This window comes from Embiotoca jacksoni, unplaced genomic scaffold (genome assembly GCF_022577435.1).
Source record: "Embiotoca jacksoni isolate LCO1_2020_lvr unplaced genomic scaffold, fEmbJac1.0.p SCAF_9, whole genome shotgun sequence".
In the NCBI taxonomy this organism is placed as follows: Eukaryota; Metazoa; Chordata; class Actinopteri; family Embiotocidae; genus Embiotoca; species Embiotoca jacksoni.
Window position 1 is genome coordinate 9,123,760 of NW_027185447.1, and position 22,025 is coordinate 9,145,784.

Sequence of the window (22,025 nt, forward strand, 5' to 3'; positions counted from 1 at the left end):
CAACACAGGAAGAGCAAGACCTCAAACCACGTCGCTGCTTCCTCTCAGATGTACAACATTTCAGTCCTGCAGCCGTGAACCGCTCTGCTATTGTTCATATGTTTGACTAAAAAAAAAAAAAAAAAAAGAGTGACTATATTTACAAGCACTGCAGTTTTTTTGTGTGTTTTTTTTTCCAATAATTTACCCAACAGAGACAACACTCTGAATAATAAATTGCCACGTAGACATTCTTTTCCAATTAGCCTAAGCTAAATACAGTCACACAACGAGAAAGCATAATCACATAAAGGCGTGCGTTTCGACCGCCTTGTTCAACAGCATTTGAGATACGCGCGCACCTTAAATGGAGTGATGAATCACAATCAAAGCTGGCGGTGGATTGCAACAATCAAAAACTGCTTGATAAAAAAAAAAAGGCTCTACCGTCTGACTCAGCTTTTAAGTACCCGTGAGATGAACACTACAAATCGCAGTGCTGTTGCAGAATCGGAGGTAAAAGCTGTCACAGTAGCAACATGAGAGAAATTTTGGTACGAGGCTGAACACGGGGAAAGAAACGGATGCGGCTCCATAATGTGGAGGAGGAGGAGGAGTCCAGAGATCCTAATTGGGCTGCCGTGCTGTGTAGCATATAAATGGAAACTGGTAACCCATATGAACACGCTCAATTGTGAGATTGCTGCGGTCCGTGTGCTGTAAGTGTAGCTGATAACACAATCACGTCTGGGGCTGCAACTAACAATTATTTTCATTATCGCTTAAGGTGGAGATTACTGTATTTTCTCAATTAGCCTATTGAAAAAAAAAAAAAAAAATTGCACAAAATGCCCGTCACCATTTCCACGAGCCCAAGGTGACATATTCAAATGTTGTTTTTTGTCTGACCAACATTAAAAAAAACAAAAAAACATTTAGTTTATAAGATAAGAAAATGGAGAAAAGTCTCACATTTGAGAAGCCCAATGGTTTGTGTTTTTGCATTGCAACAGTTGCTCGTTGTCTTTCTTGTCAACAGACTAATGGCATCTACACGCTCAACCAGACTTTTAAAGAAAAAGGAGGCTGTTATGATCTTAAAAAGGAACACATTCTCCACTCTGCAGTGGCAAAACCTTGTCTGAACAACGCACAGGCAACTAACAGGCACACTGTAAAACTCTGTTGCTGCGCCACAAAGGCAACACTGTGCTCTTTACGTCAAGCTCTAACCGTGGCGTCCGTTTATATTCCAGCTGATTAACAGGTGGATAATACATATCGGTGAGTGCAGTGGTGCTGGAGCAGGATGAAGATGGATGCCTCCCGTGTGCTTTCCTCTTATATAAAGCTCTCTCCTCTCCGGCTTCCCGCTACTCGGCTCCCTGCGGTTAGCTTGGCAGCCCCCCTCTCCGTCTCTTTTCTTTGCACCTGCATCTGACACCGCCAGTGTTCCGTCACCCACCTCTCCTCATCCCCTTGGAGAAAATGCTCTGCCCCACCCAGCTAGCTCCCAGCAGCCCCTGGGGCCTGGGACAATTAAAAACGAGGCAGGAGCTCAGCCGAGCTGTCATACTTAGTCTCAGATGGGACCCTGCCTGTGCGGTTGCAGACGTTGGGGGGGGGGGGAGGGGGGAGGGGAGTTAGGTATGTGAGCCCAAAGAAAATAATATACTGTGTCTGTTGTACTTGAGATCAACATTCACTCTTGTGCAAGGTGATGGCAGCATATCAACACCCTGAAAGCAATGCAGTCTGGCTGGAGTGATATATTTGGCCTTACAGTATTCAGACACTGCCTGACTGCGCGCGCACACGCACAAAAATCCACTGCTATATTTCAGTGTCAGCCAATTACAGGCCTGCCCTGACTGCCCTTGACTACTCTCTCTAACCTCCCTCCACAATCCATGTCAAACCCCTCTGCACTGATTTTTTTTTTTTTTTTGCCCCTCTTGCTTCCCTCTTGTGTAACTCAGAGTCTCTGTCTTCACAGTCTGAAATATTTACCAGCCACATCCAAATACACCTTCAGGCACACAAGAGTCTGAGCCGTTTGCCTCGCCAGGTAAGAAGTAACGAGAGAGAACGGGCGGGAGACGGTGGAGGAAGGGTTGGCGTAATATCTCATCAACATTATTGAATCATTTCTTCCCTCGGCAGTCCCTGGGTGGTCTTGGGTTGTGTTATTCCTCAGTCAGGGTTCAGTGGCCTCAGCTCCTAGGGTTGAGTCTGGCCGCTCTCTTAGCCTATTGCTGTGCTAAGCAGGTGTCAGGGGAGTTTCCCCTCAATTAAGCAGAGGTAAAGTAATGCCTCTCACCGTGGCGGCTCCGTGAATACATTAGTCTTGCTGTCACCACAGGCTACAGCAGCGAGATGCATGAAGAAGACAGACAGCTGCTGAAGCGGGTTAGAGAAACCAGCACAGGGATTGTAATGTATTAAACGAAAGGCTTAGGTACTAAGCACATTAAATGGCCTTCAGGATGTGATCTGAAAACCTTATTTTATGCACACAAAAAAAATACATCAGTATAATCTATTCTAATGTACAACCTAAACAGAGTAATATCATTTTGTTTTGGAGTTACTGGGAGGAAGGCTAATGAGTTTGTTTTAGCTGTAGGAGTAGGTGACACTGGAGGACACCGAATCCTTGTTGTGTTAATTAAAGCTCAACAAAATAACGTCGATGAAAAATTAGCATGACCCACAGTCTCGGTGAGGGATACTGCCAGGAAAATGAATCTCTCTGTTGAGATGTTTTCAAGGCGAAGCTGACAGGGAGAACACTTTGAAAAACAGAAACTGTAGTAAAAAATAAATCAGTTTAACCAATTATCTGATTAACTTAATGACACCCACAATGAAAAACAAAGAACCTCTAATTATAGTTGTATAAATACATAATGCTATCATTTGTATGTCCTGTGCTGTACTTGCTAGTTTGAGAAAACAAAACTCAAAGCAACAATCATATCAATCCATTTTGTTCCAGTCAAAAAAAACGAAAATTGCTTTCTTGACATTTTTAGCCAGCGCACAACAACCACCCTAGTATTTTACTACATCTGAAAAGCAGGTTTATAAAAATATGTCAACATAGGCAATAATGCCTCCCTTTGTCAGTCTTTATGTGTGAGGTTTACAGTGTGCTGGACAGGCGTATTGAAAAGGGCTGATTGACGGCTTCACTGTAGACGGTCTGTCCACCTCTCTCCCTGATGAGACATGTCAATGTAAAGACACATGAATGCAGCAGCCTGTCCTCCATTTTCTCCTCCTCCCTTGTCAGAGGCAGGGAGAATGACGCAGTAAATACAGATGCTGTGTGCACCGTAATTCTGGGGCCCGCTGCCTTTTATCTGTCATGACAGCTTCTGCTGCTGTCGAAATCAAACACCCGGGCGCGAGGAAAAAGCTAGTATTCCCTTTAATAAACTGCCAGGCAGAACAGAGTGTGAGGAGAAAAGGAGGCACTCAGCTCTGCTCTGCTCTGCACTGGCCAGGCTTGGCTAAGCAGCGGCGGCGGCGGCGAAATAGAAATGAGGAGAGCGCTCCTTCAGGCGTTAGCTGGTATCGTGCTGCTCACGCAGGCTCGGCCATCCAGCATCATTGCACTTACCAAGAGCCGTCTGAGCCAATCGGTCAGTGGGGAGTGGCGGGCACTCGGCAGAGATATGCACACCGAGATGAGGACTGGTGTGAGAGACAGTGGGCAGCCCACTCGGCACCTGCTCCCCAACTCGACCACGGCCCCTTTGAGCTGCCAGGGTCAATTAATTACATCCCTCTCTTAACGCCTTCCATTAGGATAAGCAGGAATAAATGAAGAGCCGCCTGACATCAAAGCTCTGAACTGCTCCCCGGCAAAACAAATCACGAGCTCCTTCTAATGCTCATAAATCACTTAGTCAATGTATAGAATTTATATTGTGTAATAACATTAGCCGTTTCTTAATGGACTAAAAATACTAAACGTTTCACAATTACAGCTTTTCAAATGTGAGGATTTGATTATTGTAAATTGAATGCATGTTTTTTAGTAAAGTAAAGAGTAAATTATTAACTGACTAATTGACCATATAGTGACTGAAAACAAGTGTTCCCAGCAAATTCTCTTACTGCCTCTTTCTCTCTTTGTGTGTGTGTGCATGTGTGTTTGACAGGAGGATGAGGAGGGCCACTGCTTTGGAAATAGACAACGGTTTGTTTCTAACCCCACAGCTGTCACTATAAAAAAAGAGCCAGTCACTAGCAGCACACATAAGCATTATACTCCTACACACATGCGCGCACACACACACACACACACACACACACACACACTTGACACTTCAGCAGAGGAGGGACAAGAGGGTTGTGCCTTAGGTGCCAGGACCCCTGAGGATGCTGTCGTATTGCACTACATTAATGAGGAGGCAGGCTAAATCACTAAATACCTGGTCAGTGTTTTGAGTCCTGCTCCACCACTGTGCCCCTAACACCATTAACGTTCTTCCTTATAATCCAATTATGAGCCATGTGTGTCCACATCAATCAGCCATTTTCATTTGAGCTTGTGGTCTTCTTTATCACCGTTTCTACTGCAGTAATTGAGGCGGCGCTATGGAGAGGCTGTGCAGTTTACCTCCATCTGGGAGGTCAAGAGAAATGCAATTGGTTGACAATGATTATGCTCCGGCTGATTAGGCTATGGGCTACCGCTGAATATTTAGCGCTGATTAGACTAAGCCCTGTAGAGAGAGAGCCATGTGGCTCACTAACAAAAGGCACAAACCACAGGGCAGAAAGAAAAGGCTAGTAGTCAGCACAGGCTCGCTCTGTACCAGGCTATCTTACACTTAATGGCTGCATCAATCTGATTTTACGTCGTGTTTAGCAACATTTTTTGTGATGATGTTATTTAGCAGTGTTTGTGAAGGTGAAGAAACGCATCCAATCAAAACATAACCCACTGAAAAAAATGATTACAGGAGTATAGACATTTATCACAATAGGAAAATCTTACGAATATTATTGATAATTATGGAGGCACCTTGCATGTTAGTAGAACAGGTAACTTACAGCTCATGGGACGTGGCACTAAAAATAGACAGATTAATAAATGATACACAAAATGGCTCCTTGAATCCCCTAGTGGAGATGCCAGCACTCCTTTCTCATCAGTGATTGTGATATTTACACAGACACTGAAGTGCACTCCTGATTGAAACAGGGGAGAGGGCGGATGAGAGACACAGGAAAGATGGTGAGAGAGAGAGAAGGAGACCATCGCAGTGAAATAGAGAGGAAAGAAGGGAAAATGACCAGGAGAAATGACAGCATGTTGGTGGTAAAAAAAAAAAAAAGAAGAAGGAAAACAGATGGAGGGAGTCATGGAGATGTGCACTTATTTGCAGGGACTTTTAACTGTCTTGATCCTCAATAAAGAGGTGAAACTGATTAGGTTTATATCAAACAGCTGCTTGTAACACTGTGGCTGTCGCTGAGAGCGCAAATCACAGTCAAGTCAGGTTTTCCTTTTTTCCATTTGAAAGCGCCAGCTCTCTCCTCACTTGTCTCTCACTCCCTCCTTTATTCAACGCCGCACAGCCTCCTAAAGCGCCAGCTTGTCAGTGTGACAGATGCAGACACGACCACTGACCTAAATCACTCTTTTCCAGCACATTAACCTCTGTGTCCCTCCACCTTTTACGCAAAACACAAAACACCAACCACCAACATAGGGAAACACTCCAACAGAATCCTCCCCACACACTGCACAATGATAACGACCCACAAACCCCACCCAATCGTATTATCACCCTCCTCTCTCTGAGTGAAGACTACTCTTGAGCTGCATAAACGGGAGAAAAAAAACAACAACCATATCACACCGTCAGGCTAAATAAATCAACGCTTGCTGTTCCTAGAGGGACTTCTTCCTATCAAGCACAGTTACAAAAAAAAGATGTGTGAAGTAGAGGGCACAAAAACCTTTTTGTCCACCTTGCAGCCAATAAGGAAAGGATCAATAAACCTTTAATTACTGTAGCCCGTGTTTATGTATTGCAATAATCATTCATTAAAGATGCAGACAGCGGCAAGCAGGCGGACGGCCGGGCGTCCAGGCTGCGTGCAAGGCCAGGAGAAGGGAGGGGATGGGAGGACTGGTGTAAATGATTCATGGTTTGATATCTCTCCTGTATAATGGGCTCCTCCAGGGAGCTGCTGGGGCTCCACTGCAGCGACTGACTGCCTGGCTGGATGGCTGCCTGGCTTTCTCTGACTCTGCCCGGGCTGCTTCTGCCACCGCTGCCTGCTGCCCAAGATTAAAAAGCCTCGCCTTCAATGAAAAGCGGCTCAGTGAAAACAGAGAGCGGGGATATGCACATGCACACATAAAAGGAGCCGACTAGATTCAATATCGTCTGACAAAGTATCTGGGGGCAAACAGAGGGGAGACAAGAAAATACCAAACTCCTTCTAGGGAGAGAAAACATTAGCTGCAGAGATACTGAGGATACTTGTAACATCTAATGGCAATATGGTAGCATTTCTTAAAAGATGACTTTAAGTCTGAGTTTAAATAATACTGACGTGTCCAAATGTATGCGAGAAGCTGCTGTCTCTATTCCTGCCCTCCATCCTGGCACCAAAGCTTTTTTCCCTGGAACAAGACTATGCTGTAAGAAATGGATGACAAAATGCATAACCCTTATTTCCTGCAAAAGCGCACTGCAAAATTCAGCTCAGCCTCACATGACCCTAAGCGAAATGAAGTAGATGTCTTTCAAAGTTACAGTCCGTTCCGTACAAATTTCCCTTTTTTTTGTTCCCGCCCTATCTCGGAGGATAGATACCTTTTAGTAGTCGTGTCTAGGTTTTGTTCACCAGAAGCAGCAAAGAAAATCCGCGAATAACCGATATAACAAACTTCTCTTGGTTACCACGTCAACATATGCTGTTGGGAGATATGTTTGCATACACTGCAACTGTTTTTCTACATAGCTGAGGCAAATAACATGACTGTTAAAAGGAAGCTGCGTCCTGGAATGTAATCGTGGTCGTCTTTTATAGCAACATCTGGGGAAACAAAGAGAGGAATTTGATACTGAACGATACTGACTTGATTTAGTGCAGTATGACTGCTGAAGCTTCATATGAGCCTCGGTTGAATATGGTGGGCATTTTTAGATTTATCGTTGACTATGCAATTTATTTCCCATTTTGTACAGCATAGGCCCATTATGGGGAGAAGCCTTAGGCCCAGTTAGGCAAGTAGGAATAGTTACAGATATTTTCTATTCTCACAGACAAATAGACACATAAGTAGTGTTTTACAACAGACCTGGAAAAAAAAAATCCTGAACCTATCCTTTAAGCCACCACCCACATATACCCCCCTCCACACACACACACACACACACACACACACACACACACACACACACACACACACACACACTCTCTGTGCCTCCTCTTCAGCCATGGAAAAAAAAAATGAAGAGATTAAGGTTGTAACGTGTTGGGCTAATCATAACATAGACAGTTTAGTGCCATCTCGCATAATTAAAAGCTTTGCACTAACCACCTAATGCATACTAATTTGGAACAATCCACTCTTCGAGTTGGCAGACCATGAAGCTCCCTACAAAGGAGATGCTCGTCTCTCTCTCTCTTTCTCTCTCTCTCTCTCTTTCTTTGTGTGTGTGTGTGTGTGTTTATTTATGTGAAAAACACACACATACACGCGCTGATTTGCAGGGAAGTTAAGTGCTAAAGGTCAGGCCGTGGACTTGAAAGAAAAGGTCGAGCATTATTACAACATGACTAAATAAACAGTCCGTGTGCTGCCTCGAGTCCAGCTGCTGCAGATGCTGGAGGTCTCTACCTGCAAGCCGCACTACCTGCATGTTCGACTGGTTGGGATTCAGCTTCATCCCTTGTCTTTTATTCACATATCCCTCCAGCTCTACGACAGCTGACATGAGGACTGTCATATCCTGCCTAGATTCTTATCCCCCGCTGGCTTTATTGCTCTCTTCCTCCTGAGTCACACACACACACACAAACACACACACACACACACACACACACACACACACACACACACACACACACACACACACACACAGTGTGAGAGAGAGAGAGAGAGAGAGGGAAGCAGGGCTGCTGGAGCGTGCTTTAAAGCACATTAATATTAATTGCAGCACTAGCTGGAGTGATAACATAGACAAGATGCCCGTGTGAGGGAGCTGGGCGCAGCCAGCCCTCCTTTTTGTTCGCAGCACTACTCATCTGTTGGATGGCCACGGTGAGACGGCAGAAATGATGAACATTTCATCTTGGAATTGCTTGTTATATATTAGAAGGGGTCTACCCTCGCCAGCGAGGGGAATTTGTGCTTGTGAGCGGTTACTGTGTGTGTGTGTGTGTGTGTGTGTGTGTGTGTGTGTGTGTGTGTGTGTGTGTGTGCATGGCCGTGATAAAAAAAACAAAACAGGCTAGATGAATTATTAGACTAGCGGCTACATCAACAGCAATAGAAATGTGCTTCAAATAACAGAGAGCGCTTAAGCAATCCTGCTTTTATCTCCCCTACTACTCCTGGCTTGGCTACCTTTTATGTCCTCCACGCTGAACTCAGTACTCTGTGAGCAATGAGCTCTGCTTAAGATGTAAATAATCTTTTCTGGCAAGAGAACTATCTTTTTCAGGACAGTGGAGAAAAAAAAAAAAAAAGAAAAAGAAAAATACAAGCAAGTTGAAGCCTGGGTGCTGAAGCCCATCTCCACCTCTTGGCTTATTCCTCCCCCTGTAGCAATAGGAGGCAGCCGTAGGCATCAACAGATGACAGCTATATCTCTATAACCCTACATTTTTTTTACCTCATCCTCTCTTTCCTCCCCCCCACATTTCTCAATTGCTATAGAGAAACCTGATGCTGTCTTTACCGCCGCCTCACAGCGGTGGATTTTTGCTGTACTGTTCTGTGCTCCTTTTTCCCCAATTCCCCCAAGACTCATCAATGCCCCATTACCAAGTCAAATCAGGTGGCGCTGCAGATATTTGCCACGAACCAGGCGAACGGAGACACACACAGACGCGCGTACGTTCGATGACTAATGCAAGAAGCCCGGGATATTTTCCGCCAGCAGCTCCACAGGATCACGAGCAGGGCGAGGAGGTGAACAGAGGAGAAATCACTGCTGGCTAAATGCTCTTGAGTGGTTTATGGCTCAGAGGGCAGAGAGGGAAACAGAGATGTGGTAATGCATCTCTCTGACACTCCTTTAAGCAGCCGACCAGATTGTAATCTCCAGGGCCCTCTAGTAGTCACACATTATTGTTTCTCATTTTACGTGTCACAAACAATTAAAACACGGCTGTCGATTCCTGTGCCCCAAGAGCTCTATTTGCTTATAAACAAAAACCAGCACAAATAAAAAAAAAAAAAACCTAAAAAAACAACAACACTCGTACGACCTCTATCCTGACATTTACACGTATGCACATACGTTCACATTTCTAAGACAAATTCCCAGAGAATGTCACGCGTATTTCTCACTTTAATCGTCTTTATCTCCCCGCGACAGCAAATACAAGGTGGACGAGCCCTGTGTAATGTAAGCAGCTGCCTTAGAGAGGTGGAGTGATGCAGAGAGAAGAAAAAGAAAAGACAGAAGGGGGTGGGAGGTAAAGACAACATGTCCTTTCAGTTTCCTCTGCCTGTTGTCATCTTCTTCGTAGCAGCAGCAACACAGCCGAGACACACACACAAAAAAAAAAAAAAAAAAAAAAAAACTCTGGGGAAAAGTCAGGCAGAAGAAAGCGATACGGCAGCATTGTGCATTGTTTTATGTGGAGATTTTCACAAGCCTGTTGTTGATTAGAGGTAAAGGCGGAGTGCTAAATACAGAGGGAAACAGGGAGATAAAAGGGAGGACTTCTGGGTCTCCATGGCAGGTTCTCAGAGGGCTGCCGGAGGTGGAGGTGAATCTCTTCCCTGTGGCAAAGCTGTCGCACCGACGAGTACAAATTTTAACTCCTGCCGTTGAGAGAATCGTTCTCGTTTTGCCTTTCATTACCCAGAGTGCCTGTGCCTCTGCTCTTGTTCGTGCATCTGTTTGCGCGTGCACGAGCGTGACACAAAGCCCGATGCCACCTTCCTCCGCCGGTGTTGTGCAAGGAGCGATGGCTTTGTGCCGAGCAGATCGTTTGCTTTGTGCCGAGAATGAAAAGGGAGCGACTGAAACTCTGACAGCGCTCTCCTCGCGCTCAATCACAATCACGAAATGTGTGCACAAACAAAACATCCGCCACCTTGATGAGAGATTCAGGCGATAGCGCCGCGCCATCTCGCCTGCCAATCGTGTTGTTTAAAATTAACCAGAGCAAATCAAGATGGCGCGCTGCTGACTGGACCCATCCAGTTGGAATTATCCGAGATCTGACAAGCACTTAATCAAGTTGTCATCAGTAGCAGCCCATTAATGAATAAATGAAGAAGCGCAGAAAGAGATTTTGGGAGGCTGGAATAATTTCATCTATTGCGGAGAACTGGGCCTCAGCAATGCCATGCCAAATAGCGTTTTCTTCATTTGACAAGGTGGTGAAAATGAGGAGAGGAAGAGGATCAGGCCTCCGAGTGAGACGCCGTGCCCCCAGCCCAGCTAAGTGACAGGGAATCCAACAGCGAGTCGATTTGCTGCTTTTGAGTGCCTGGAAACTTGTCTGGCAGAGTGCTCACAGGGGAGGAAGATAGATGGGAGACTGGAGGGACCGATCCTCACCTGTCGCCGTCTTCTATTTTGTCTGTTCATCCCTGGAGGCTTTTCGGCTGCATGGTACAACAAAGGGGTTTGCGGTGGGGTGGTGGGGTGGCGTGGTGGGGTGGGACGAGATGGGGAGGGGGGGGGGGGCAGAGAAAGAGCTCTGCAGCCATCCACAGACAAAGCAAAAGAAGAAAGGACAAGTTTACAGGTAAATAGTGAGGAGCAGCTGGCTGGGAGCTGAGGCGAGCTCAGGTTTCAGACAATCAATGATCACTCACTCCTCCACAACAACAAAGATGTGGATAACACGCCATTCACTTCACGCAGCATATCATATTCTGTGTTAAAGCTACTTTGCAGGCCTATAAATTCTCACCGTTTGGGCCAACACCAAAGCTGCAAAACATAACCAACATGTTAGTGAATGTCAAATTCAGAGACGGTGTTGCGCGCACAAACAAATATCAAACGTGCACCGCAAGCTTTAACCCGACTTTTGACTCCACAAAGGATGACACAATGCCGTTTTATACTGGCGGCTGATGACAGGAGCACTTGAAGATGACACAGAAAGACAACTGTATTGTCATCTTAAAGAGGATCTATGAAATCAATTGGACGAGATCAATGCCGTCTCTCCCCCTCTCTCTCTCTCTCTCTCTCTCTCTCACGCGGCACTTTACATAAGCAGCAATAACCATCACAGAGGCCATCATCTCGCTCACCGATTTCCTGTGCAGGACTTCCAGACACCTCCGGGCTACAAAGCCTCTCTCACTCCATCAGTGCAACGGTCACATCCACAACTTCACACATGAGGCAGGGAGGAGGAGGAGGAGGTCGAGCAGGAGAGAATATGAGTGTGGGGTGGGGGGGGGGGGGGGATAAATACCCCAGGCAAGACTGAGCCAGATAGAGAGGGCTGGAAGGCAGTGAGAGAAAGAGAGAGGTTGGGGAGAGACTAGCAGAGTGTCTTCATTAGAGTATAGCAGCTAGCTCTGGCACCAACTAGCCGAGCACTGTAGGAAGAGCTGCTCATCCTCTCAGTTAATTAGGATTTCTGCTGCTTCATTTTGGGGCGAGGGACAGGATGTCGGAGGCTTGATTGCCTTTTATTTCCCAGCCTAACGGCTCGGCTGCCTCTGCTGCTTTATTAACAGGAGATCTTGCAGATTTACAGCTCCGCAGCAAACATCAATTTCAATAATTACAAGAAAACTGTTAGAGGAGGACACAATGAAACACACACGCTTTTTTTTCTTTCCTTTTTTTCTTCTCTCTCTCTCTCTGTCTCTCTCTGTCTCTCTCTCTCTCTCTCTCCCTGCCATCACCACTCCAAAGCCCCTCCCCTCCTTCGCAGGATCTAATTTCCATAGATGTGCCCTTTTCATGATTGCATATTATAAACACGTTAAAACACACACTGATTTGCCTCAGTCGCACTTAGCACTTCAAACACTTTACAACCAATCCCTGGCCTGAAGGGCAAAGCAAATACAATGAATGTCACATTTACATTCAACATTCAACACTCAGCATTTGTCACAAAACAAAACGGATAAAAGACGATTTCTCTGCGGAGCAATTACAGCGGGATATATGTGGCACTGGTCAGAAGCAGACTAAACAGGCTCTCTGGAAAATCATCATGTCACATAATTGGATAAACATTTTTTTTTTTACAGAGGGATAAAATGAATTACAAGTCTCTAGTTTTAGCTATATTTCTCCACACTGGCATCATGCCCAGAATTTGATTTCACTAGTTGACAAGGTGCATGTGTGAGACTGAAGTGAATGCTGGTCTCAGACAATAGCTGCAACGGGGAAAAGAAATAATAGAAATCATACTTTAAAAGGCAGCAGCCATCAGATTCACATCAGAGAAGCACAGATTTCATTTGAATAAAATCAATAATTGTGTTGACTTGCAGTGTATTGCCTTCCTGTCTTCTCATCTTGCTTGCTAATGTTTCTTTCATGAGCCAGCCCACGGCTGGTGACATTATAGCTACAGCACTTCCACAAGTCCCCAATGGATCGGTGAAAATGGTTGGCGTAAAACACAATTAGTACGGTCCATATGGCTGCTAGTGGAGGAGGAGCAGCAGAGGTCCCATGTGGTTTTATAGAGGCCTGCTCTTTTGTTACCTTAAAGATCAAACTGTTGTCATAATAATGGGCCCATTTTAATTCTGCCACTTGGTTTCCGTAAAGCAGCACTTCTTCAATAGAACCCCACATTGTGGAATGACTCTTGAGAAATAAATTGGCCAACCTTGGCTGATAGCCTAATCAATAGCTACTTCATCATGATTAATGGTTCATATTGGATAATGGGGAAATTTAATGTGAGGGGAGCGTTACTTCCTGATTTCAGCGCTCAGCCCGATCGATTGGTTATAACCCTCCTTTTTGACCAAGGGAATGTGCTGATAAGAAAGCGATGTGTTCGACCTATGTAAACTGAGCACAGAGAAAATGATTTACTGTGCTTTAGGCGCATCTCATTCACTGATAGCTCTGTATGCCCAGCCTGACAAGCATTTTCTTGCCTGAGAAACGTAGACACCTTTTACTGAGTAGAAGCGAACAACAACAGCTTGAGGCAACAGATTTATTACAAATTGATCTATTAGATAGCACTGCTGTGCTTCGCTGTTTTCTCTCTCCCTCTCTCTCTCTCTCTCTGACAACCTTCCCCTGATGGTAGCGAGAGTGTATCAGAGTGGAAGTGCTACAGTGGCAAATCTAAACCCAATCCTCAGAACTCATTTTCTCTGTGCCGGCTGCTCGAACTGGGCTACAGACACAAGATGTCCATCCTTAAACCCTGTCGATCCAGCTCAAAGTCCCAGCATCTAAACTGAAGGCTCAGCAGGCTCAATAGGTGTGCCTAACCTGCAAGGGCGAGCAAGGACACAGTTTACCGGTGGCACCTCGTGAACGCGACAGCCACAATGTCACCCGGGTCATTTCCTTACGGCTGCGTGAACCCTCAGCTCGCCACTGACTTGCGCGCCGTCTCCATTAAAACATCAGTCACAGGTCTGGGCTTGGCAGCTCTGCAAACTGTGCCTCACGTGTGCAGCCACGGCATCAATGCAATAGCCGTATTAGTCACAGAGGCCACGAAGCACAAGCAGCGCATTTAAAAAAAAAAAAAGACGTATGGAGAATTTGTCTCATCCACGGTGTTGAAAATCAATGTCCTGCACAGACAATACTGTACAGAAAACCACAACATAATGAGCCATTACAGACGCTTTAATTAATGACAAAGACATGCGTGTCTGGACAATAGACAGCGGTTATTGACACATCTCTCTATAAAATAATCAATTGAATCAACTGTATTGTTTAGACTTGCTCATCGAGGTGGCCTTCCGATAACTACAATTAAGTGGCGATTTACCTTAATCACTACCGCCGGGAAGGTTTTTATACATCCAAATCATTTCACCGAGGATACACCGTGGAACTTGGCCTGAAGCTGATTATTATTATTATTATTAGCCAAGCTAAATGAGTAAAAACTCCGTTTCTGTGTGTAACAGGTCCAGCACGACGATAGTAACCTCAACTGTCAGAAGTAAAAACACATTCTGACTCGTTCCCTTCTGCAAAAGGTTAAACTAACAGAGCAGGGGGGTTTGGCAGGTTATGTAGCCTATTTAGCAATATATATTTGTGCTGAAAAATACTGCTGTCAATGGCAACAATGAGCGCTGACAGAAAACTGCACAGACTCCATTGTGCTCCTCTCCTTTAATCACCTCCATCTTTCATCTGTGCTACACAAGAAATGCGCGCACAGAGAGAAAAGAGGCTATTGGGCTTCCGGATGAAATAAATGCGCGTGTCGCTGTAAAAGGGGAACCATCCAAGAGATGTTGAACTATCCGAGGGAGAGTGTGTGTGTATATGTCTATATAAACATCTTCAGGCAGGCAGCTGCAGGGGGTGTGCTCTATAAAACACTGGTATGCATTGTTTGTGTTTCTGCACCGCTAGCGCCATGCCGTGTCATTACATGAGGCAATCTCTTACCTAATCAGCACTGACTGACACACACACACACACACATAATACACACACATACATACAGCAGCAAAGCACTCCTCCTCCTCACCCCCCACCACCACCTCCCCTTTCTCTTCTTCTCCTCAGGGGCCAACCAGCTGATCCTACACCATTTCATTTTCCTCTTTAACTGAGATGGCAAATGGCTGACTGTTATTTGTGTTTTTTTTCCCACTTTAAAGTCATGCTTTTTGGCACAGTGATTGATTAATAACAGACTAGCATGCCACAATACTGAACAATGAGGCTATCACCCGTGTCATCCTATGTTGCGTTTTGTTTTTTTTTACTAATAGTTAGTGAGACGCATGAGGAATCCAAAAAAAAAAAAAAACGTGCGAGATACAAAGATGCTGGTCCCCCCCCCCAAAAAAAAAATAACTGCCCCGTCACTGTCATCGCAAAGACTTCAAGCATTCAATAACTGTTGCTTTATAACTCTTGCAAATAAAGCAAAGCCACAGACACGTTCCGCTCACCCCGCACAGCACTGTGATTCAAGTACATTAAGCTCACAAATGGGGAGAGAAGCAACATGCAAAATTCAACAAAGGAGCCATGTAGAGAAAGCACTTTTTTTTTTTTTTTTTTTTATAGGACCTGCCGAGAGGCTGGCAACGACACAGAACACAATGTGTCTTGTTAGTTCAGGTGAGTCCATGCCAAGCCAGCCCAATAAGACTCAGGCGGCCTAAGCGAGATGAGGTGAGACCGACTTCACCGCGGCTGAGCTCACGCAGAAAGATTTGATCACATCCAGTACATCAAATACCAACAGTAGTATGTAGCAAGACAGCTCACAATTGTTAACACGAACAGCGTTTGCCGATACTATCTCCGTGGCACAATTGCGGCGCTGCAGAGCTAGGCCCGAATCAAACAAAGATGAGATACGATGCGGCATGCTTGGATCTCCTCTTATGAGAGGTGAAGGGAAGCTGTCAAAGAACACAAAACACATCCAGCATCTTGCCTCTTCTGACTTGCTGGAAGAAGCCAGGAGGAGGAGGAGGAAGAAGAAGAGGGGGAGTGTGTGTGTGTGTGTGTGTGTGTGTGTGTGTATGTGTGTGTGTGTGGGAGGGGAGAGGTGGGGGTGTGTGTGCTTGCCTCATTTCTGCCAGTGTGCCCTGTGCGTGTCAGTCCAATATCTTAAAACAACACATGCAAGGCTTTGCTACAGCCAATTACCCAGCTCTTGGCACGGGAACTGAAAAACATCTTCGGAGTACAATAAAGAGAGCTTGGCTTGTTGTGCGTGCTGTCAGTAAGTGCTGACAGATTGTTATTTTTAATGAATATACAGCACATGAATGGCCCATCAAGAGGTCTTTGAGCGAACATTGCTCCTTTGTTCAGAGCATTAATTTTCTATGTAACAGCCAGATATCTTGCAATGAAGCCGATATCAAGCACTGTTAAGGAAAAAGCTACATCAGTTCATCCACTTGATTCCTTACTGCTATCCACCGCGTCCTCTTTGCTGCGACGGTGATTCGAATATTAAAACACAAGGCAACACATTTTCTTGGTTACAAATGCGATGGTCTCGATGCTTGATTACACATCATTTACCGTGGTGGCTCTGGAAAGCCGACGTGTCCCTGCTCACCTACCTCTCGTGCCAACATGATTTCATGCTGAATGAGAATCCTTGAGCAAAGCAGTGTTGAAAAAAAATTAAAAAAAATAAATAAATAAATCAGCATGATCACTTTTCTTGGAAACACAAGAGCCCCGCTGAAAGCAAAAAGGCCTCTTTTAAAATACAGTTCAGCCACACTGATGGCAGCTTACAGCACCATCCCGCGCTGCAGCACAATGACACAATGCCTCAGTATACAGAATGAAGTAGCTCTGAGCCAACCAGACCCAGGCATTGTAAAAGTGAATCGTCTTTCATCACAATTCATGGAGAAGGAAAGATGTACTGACAGCGTCAAGGTGAAAAACAGCAAGATGCCATTTGAGCGCAGCATGTAAACAGTGAATTCCAGAGCATGTGTATTGACAAATCATCCAACAAAGAGGTGTCAGAGCACAGTGAAAAGGGATTTTCCTCAACATTGTCTGGCCTTTGCCACATATTACTCACAGGGAGCTGCCATTACTCAAGCACATATTAATCATTAAAAGGAAAATAGCAGGGTTATTACACTTCTCTTGTCATTACTCCGCTGCTACCACCACAGCCACCCAGCTCGATTCGCATTCGATGTACGCCGGGTGTGTCATCGGATATGTGACTGAAAAGTAATTTTACCCTACTGCTGCTCTCCAGATCCCCATTTAAATTGAATCACTATAAAACACCCTGACCACATAACAGCTCTGTGAATAACATGAAAGGGAGAAACAAACAAAAACCAACAACAAAATATGTTCCGTTTTAAGCAATTTTAAATGATGCTTTTGACTGGACCTACAGACCTCTCCTTCGACAAAAAAAAACATAAACCAAACACGAAGGTGCTTTTCAGTCAGCGCTGCGCTAGAGTAGTAATCAACATATAGCCTCTAATGGCAGACCTCTGTACCCTCGCCCAGCAAGTTTACAGTCTAAGTGGTGGTTAAGGGAAATCTAAAGCACAAACACTTAAGCTACTGGCAGCAGGAAACGCCATCAAAACATCACACGGGCCAAATGAAAGATGTGCGGAGCTAAAAAAAAAAAAAAAAAGGTTGATCAAAGTGTGTTTCTTTCATTCGATTTTTAAGATGGAAAAACACAATAATCTTTAACAACTCACACTCTTCAAATAAAGCCGCATTATTCCTAAAACCTATTTGGCAGTAAGAGTTGAACGTGTGTGCGTGTTCTTCCCTCACGCTTACATGTCAGCGTGTAAGAGACAAACGTCAGGTGCGCGTGAAGTTTGTTTTTCGGTGAAGTAACTTCTCTCTACAATGTCGTTTATCTGGAGGCTTGAACAGGTGGCAGCGAGCGGACGTATGCTTAAGAGAAATGGTGTAGTCAACTGCAGAGTGACCTGTCCACGTTAGACTGGTTACAGACCTCATACGCAACGTGGTGCTGAGGTTTTTTTTTTGTTTTTTTTTTTTACAATGCAAAGATCTCTTACAAGCAGCCTAACAAGTGTGGCTATTTGATAAGTGAGGAAATGCAAGCTTTAGTTGTCAACATTCAAAATAGCGAAGCATTTATGAAGCAAAACAATTACACAAATACACAAAAGAGTATATTCATTAGTTACGGTGAAGTCCACGTCTGTTCAGAGCCGGCGCGACAAAGTTTAAACAAGTCAGGAGTGAAACGTAATAAATCAGTAACTTTTTTAAGTTACAGATATTAAATATGGACAATACACCATGTTGGGAAGCTTTTTTTTTAAAAGGAGAAGTGTTACGCAACATTTCTGTTTCCAAATAGTGTCTGTGAATTGTCTCCTGTTTACTATTTTCAAACTTACAACTCATAATAACTTGTGCAAAATTTCCCCTGGACTTGTACAACTATAAACTCGGAGAGTATCAGCCCCCTTTGACCTCCCGTAGTCACTTCTACTTCAATGTTTTGATCTGTCGATCCTGCTGCTTGTTACTTGATTTTTTTTTTAACAAGCATGGCATCTTCGTGTTGTTGTTGTTGTTGTTTTTTTACATGTCAACAAACGTGTGCCGTCACCCGGTGTTTGCTTTGTTTAAAACCAGCCCAGACAATCCTCGTAAATAACCACAAGCTGTTGAGAGATAATAAGTTTAAAAATAAAATAAAATTAAAAAAAAAAAAAAAAAAACACACAAAGAAAGCAAGTTAGCTCCGCCGGCTAACGTTTCCTGGAGCTAATGACAATAGCTCAACGGACTCCCGACTACTTCCTGGAGAAAAATAAATAAATAAAACCATCACACTGTGTGTTTCAAAAACGGGAAACCGCTTTCTACGAGGTATCAAAACACTAAACCCCCCCCCACCACCCCACCCCTCTCCACCTCCGGGCGTGTTAAATACCACGAAGCGTTCACTACAATGAACCCACGTTGAGTGTCGTCGCATGTGCTCCGCGCTCACCGGCGTTAACGAGCTGGTTTGTGTCCAGACATTAGACACGTCCCGCTCGTCCCCAATCACAGCTCGTCGCTAGCCGGCTAACGCGACTTCACCAGCGAACAACTCTTTATCAGCTAAACCGGCTAGCTGATGCTAACAGGCGAAATTAGCCCCCCCCTCCACCACCTCCACCCCACCTCCTCCCCCCTTCAAAATAAATAAATTAATTAATTAAAAAAAAAAAAAAAATCGCTAGCGAGCAGAAAGACGTGCGTTAACAGTCCAACGTTTACAAACTGTTCCGTTTATATTTCATTTCTTCCTCGGTTTTTTTTTTTTTTTTTTAATTTTTTTTTTATTATTTATTTATTTTTTATTTTTTTTTGCTGATGTGAAACGGTTCAAAAAAAAAATAAAAATAAAAATAAAAAAAAATAAAAAAAGCCAAAGAGAAGGACGGAGAAGGACTCGCAAAGCGCACTTACCTTGAAGAGCTCGATCTACAACATCTGTGATTTGTTTGACGAAGAAGCTGCAACAACAAACAATAGCGGCGGCGGCGGCGGCGGCAATTAGCCGACGTTAGTTAGCCAAGTGTCGGCCACTACGCGAGAGGAGCGCAGCAGCTGCAGAGCCACCTGTATATAAATATATATATCTCTGTTCCGGAGCGGACCGCGTTTTGATGCGACGCTGTCATAAATGATGGGGTGAGAATAATAAAGGGAGTAAATCGGTTTACGCCGGGATGCTCCGACTCGTGTGTGTGTGCGTGTGTGCGCGCGAGAGGCACTCGGCGTGACAGCGTCCCTTCTTCATCTTTTTTTTAGGGGGTGAGAACAGTTGGAGGGTTCTCAAAAGTTCAACCGGGAAAATATCGTCACCCACTGGCCGAACCTGGGAACATCCGGCTGCCGCTGACACCGGGAGTCCTCCTCGGTGGGGGTAGGGGTAGGAGGGTGGTGGTGGTGGTGGTGTCTGCTCGGCACCGTCGTCCTCACAAACCCCAGCCCCCCCCCCCCCCCCCCCCCCCCCTCTCCTCCCCCGACCGCATCTGGGTTGACAGCGAGCCCGGAGAAATAAAACACAGTAGAGTTCCTCTCTGGGAATTTAAATATACAGTCAGATATATATTTTATTACTGTAAAGCAAATTGTAAAAAAAAACTTTAAAAAAAAAACTTTAAAAAATAAAAAATAAACTACAGATTTGGAAGACAACTATATAACAACATAACATGATATCATCACAGAATAGAATAGAATAGAATAGAATAGAATAGAATTCTTCCTCTGACATTTGAATATACAGTACATTTTTATTATTTTTTTCTATTGTAAAACACACTGTAAAAGAATAACAGAATATGAAGGCAACAGCATAAGTTGTAACATAATTTTATCCCATGATAGAATAGAATAGAATAGAATAGAATAGAATAGAATAGAATTATTCCTCTGATATTTGAATATACAGTAAATTTTATTTTTTTTCTACTGTAAAACACTGTAAAAGAATAACAGAATATGAAGGCAACAGCACAAGTTGTAACATAATTTTATCCCATGATAGAATAGAATAGAATAGAATAGAATAGAATAGAATTGGTAAGTCTAGGGTTTATGCATAAATGTATGAGAAACATTTGTATCACCTGATACAACAGAACACTGTGAAATGGAATACAATAGAAAATAAGGGTATGTCAGGATGGGGAGAAAACAATAGAATAGAATATCTCTTGGAAGATGAGAGCGCATTGCAACTCTAAATATAGTCCATGAAACATAAAAGAGACACTGTTCGGGTTCACAACTGAGATAAAGTTGTTACAAACGTTACACACCTTTGCCACGGAGTACAATAGAATAGAATAGAATAGAATACAATACAATAGAATAGCAATCGTCCTCACTGTTTGCTCCACATGAGAATTATGTATTTGGAGTATCAAAAGTCAGCAGTTGGGTTTTACATATTCTTCATGTATCTGGGTTGTTGTTTTTTTTTTTGGTTCAGACCTGTAATTAATGACAGACACAGCGGACACAGTTGTCTGTTCTGTTTATTGTATGTTAATTAGTTCTACTGTCAGATGAGCCTGCAGATGCAGACAGCAGCACATTTGTTCCTTTGTCGTATACAATGTGTTTTTTCTACCAGCAGCAAATGAGACCCTTTCTTTTAGAAAATAATTGCATATTCTCGCCCTAATTTGTGCAAAAAGCTTTTGGTTGAAAAACATTGAGTTGATTTATTTTTTAATTGGAACTAAAGATAAACTGTTTTGTTTACTTATTTAAGTGGTTTGAATTTTTAACTTTTATTCAGCCAGTATGTTTAGCCCTCATTCAGCATCAGGAGTTGGTCTTTATCAGTAAAAGTACCGATACAGCTCTGTAAACATACCCCACTGCAAGTAAAAGTTCTGCATGGAAAATACTATACTATAGTAAATGTACACAACTGTTAGCAGCAACATGTAGTTAAAGTATTAAAGGAAAGTACTTGTTTGCTCCTTCTGACTGATGATTATATATGACATCATTAGATTACTAATATTGAAGCATCAGTGTGTAAGCATGTGCTCATGTTTGTAGCTGCTGCAGGTGGAGCTACTGTGAACTGATGTTTAATACAGGGACATCAGATAAATCTGATTTTGGCGAACTACATATTGTGTCAAATCTTCATCATAAAAGTAACTAAATCTGAAGAATAAATGTAGCGGATTCGAAAGTACATATTTTTCTTTTGAAATTCTGTGGAGTGGAAATATAAAGAAGGATGGAAATACTCAAGTTAAGTACTTTAGTAAATCTACTTGGTTACTTTCCACCTGTCCACATATACATTTACGAAATATGACCAAAGGTTTTGCTGAAGCTAAATAAAGCAAACTTTGATATTTCACTGCTTTATATACAGTAAAAACATGTAGTCGGCATTCCCGGCTGCTATTTTCTTGTCTACATTGAATAATGTCAGTAAAGTGCACCGCATCAATCTGATCACTAGATGGAGCAGGTGTCAAAGAAAAAAAATACCGGAGGCCTTCAGTTTGAGTGTGAGAAAGATTCAACTCCTTTTACTTGTTGCTGAGCGAAATCTGCGGCAGCTGATCTGCGTTTACAGTCTGTAATGTGTGATCGGTAGTGTCTTTGTACCGGTGATTTGTTATACATCTCTGTGGT

At 43.7% G+C, this 22,025-nt stretch overlaps 1 protein-coding gene across 3 annotated transcripts in view; it reads right to left on the bottom strand.

Moving 5' to 3' along the window:
• rerea (arginine-glutamic acid dipeptide (RE) repeats a) overlaps nucleotides 1-19,724 on the bottom strand; it is a 124,967-nt gene extending 105,243 nt beyond the window's left edge. For 2 of the 3 annotated variants that reach the window (XM_069141630.1, XM_069141631.1), the window contains exon 1: nucleotides 19,317-19,724. The gene's annotated coding sequence lies outside the window, so the exon portion shown is untranslated. Of the gene's footprint in view, nucleotides 1-6,561; nucleotides 6,648-19,316 lie in introns of all 3 variants that reach the window. The other variant, XM_069141632.1, reaches the window with a different exon arrangement.
• Between the last annotated feature and the right edge of the window lie 2,301 nt (nucleotides 19,725-22,025).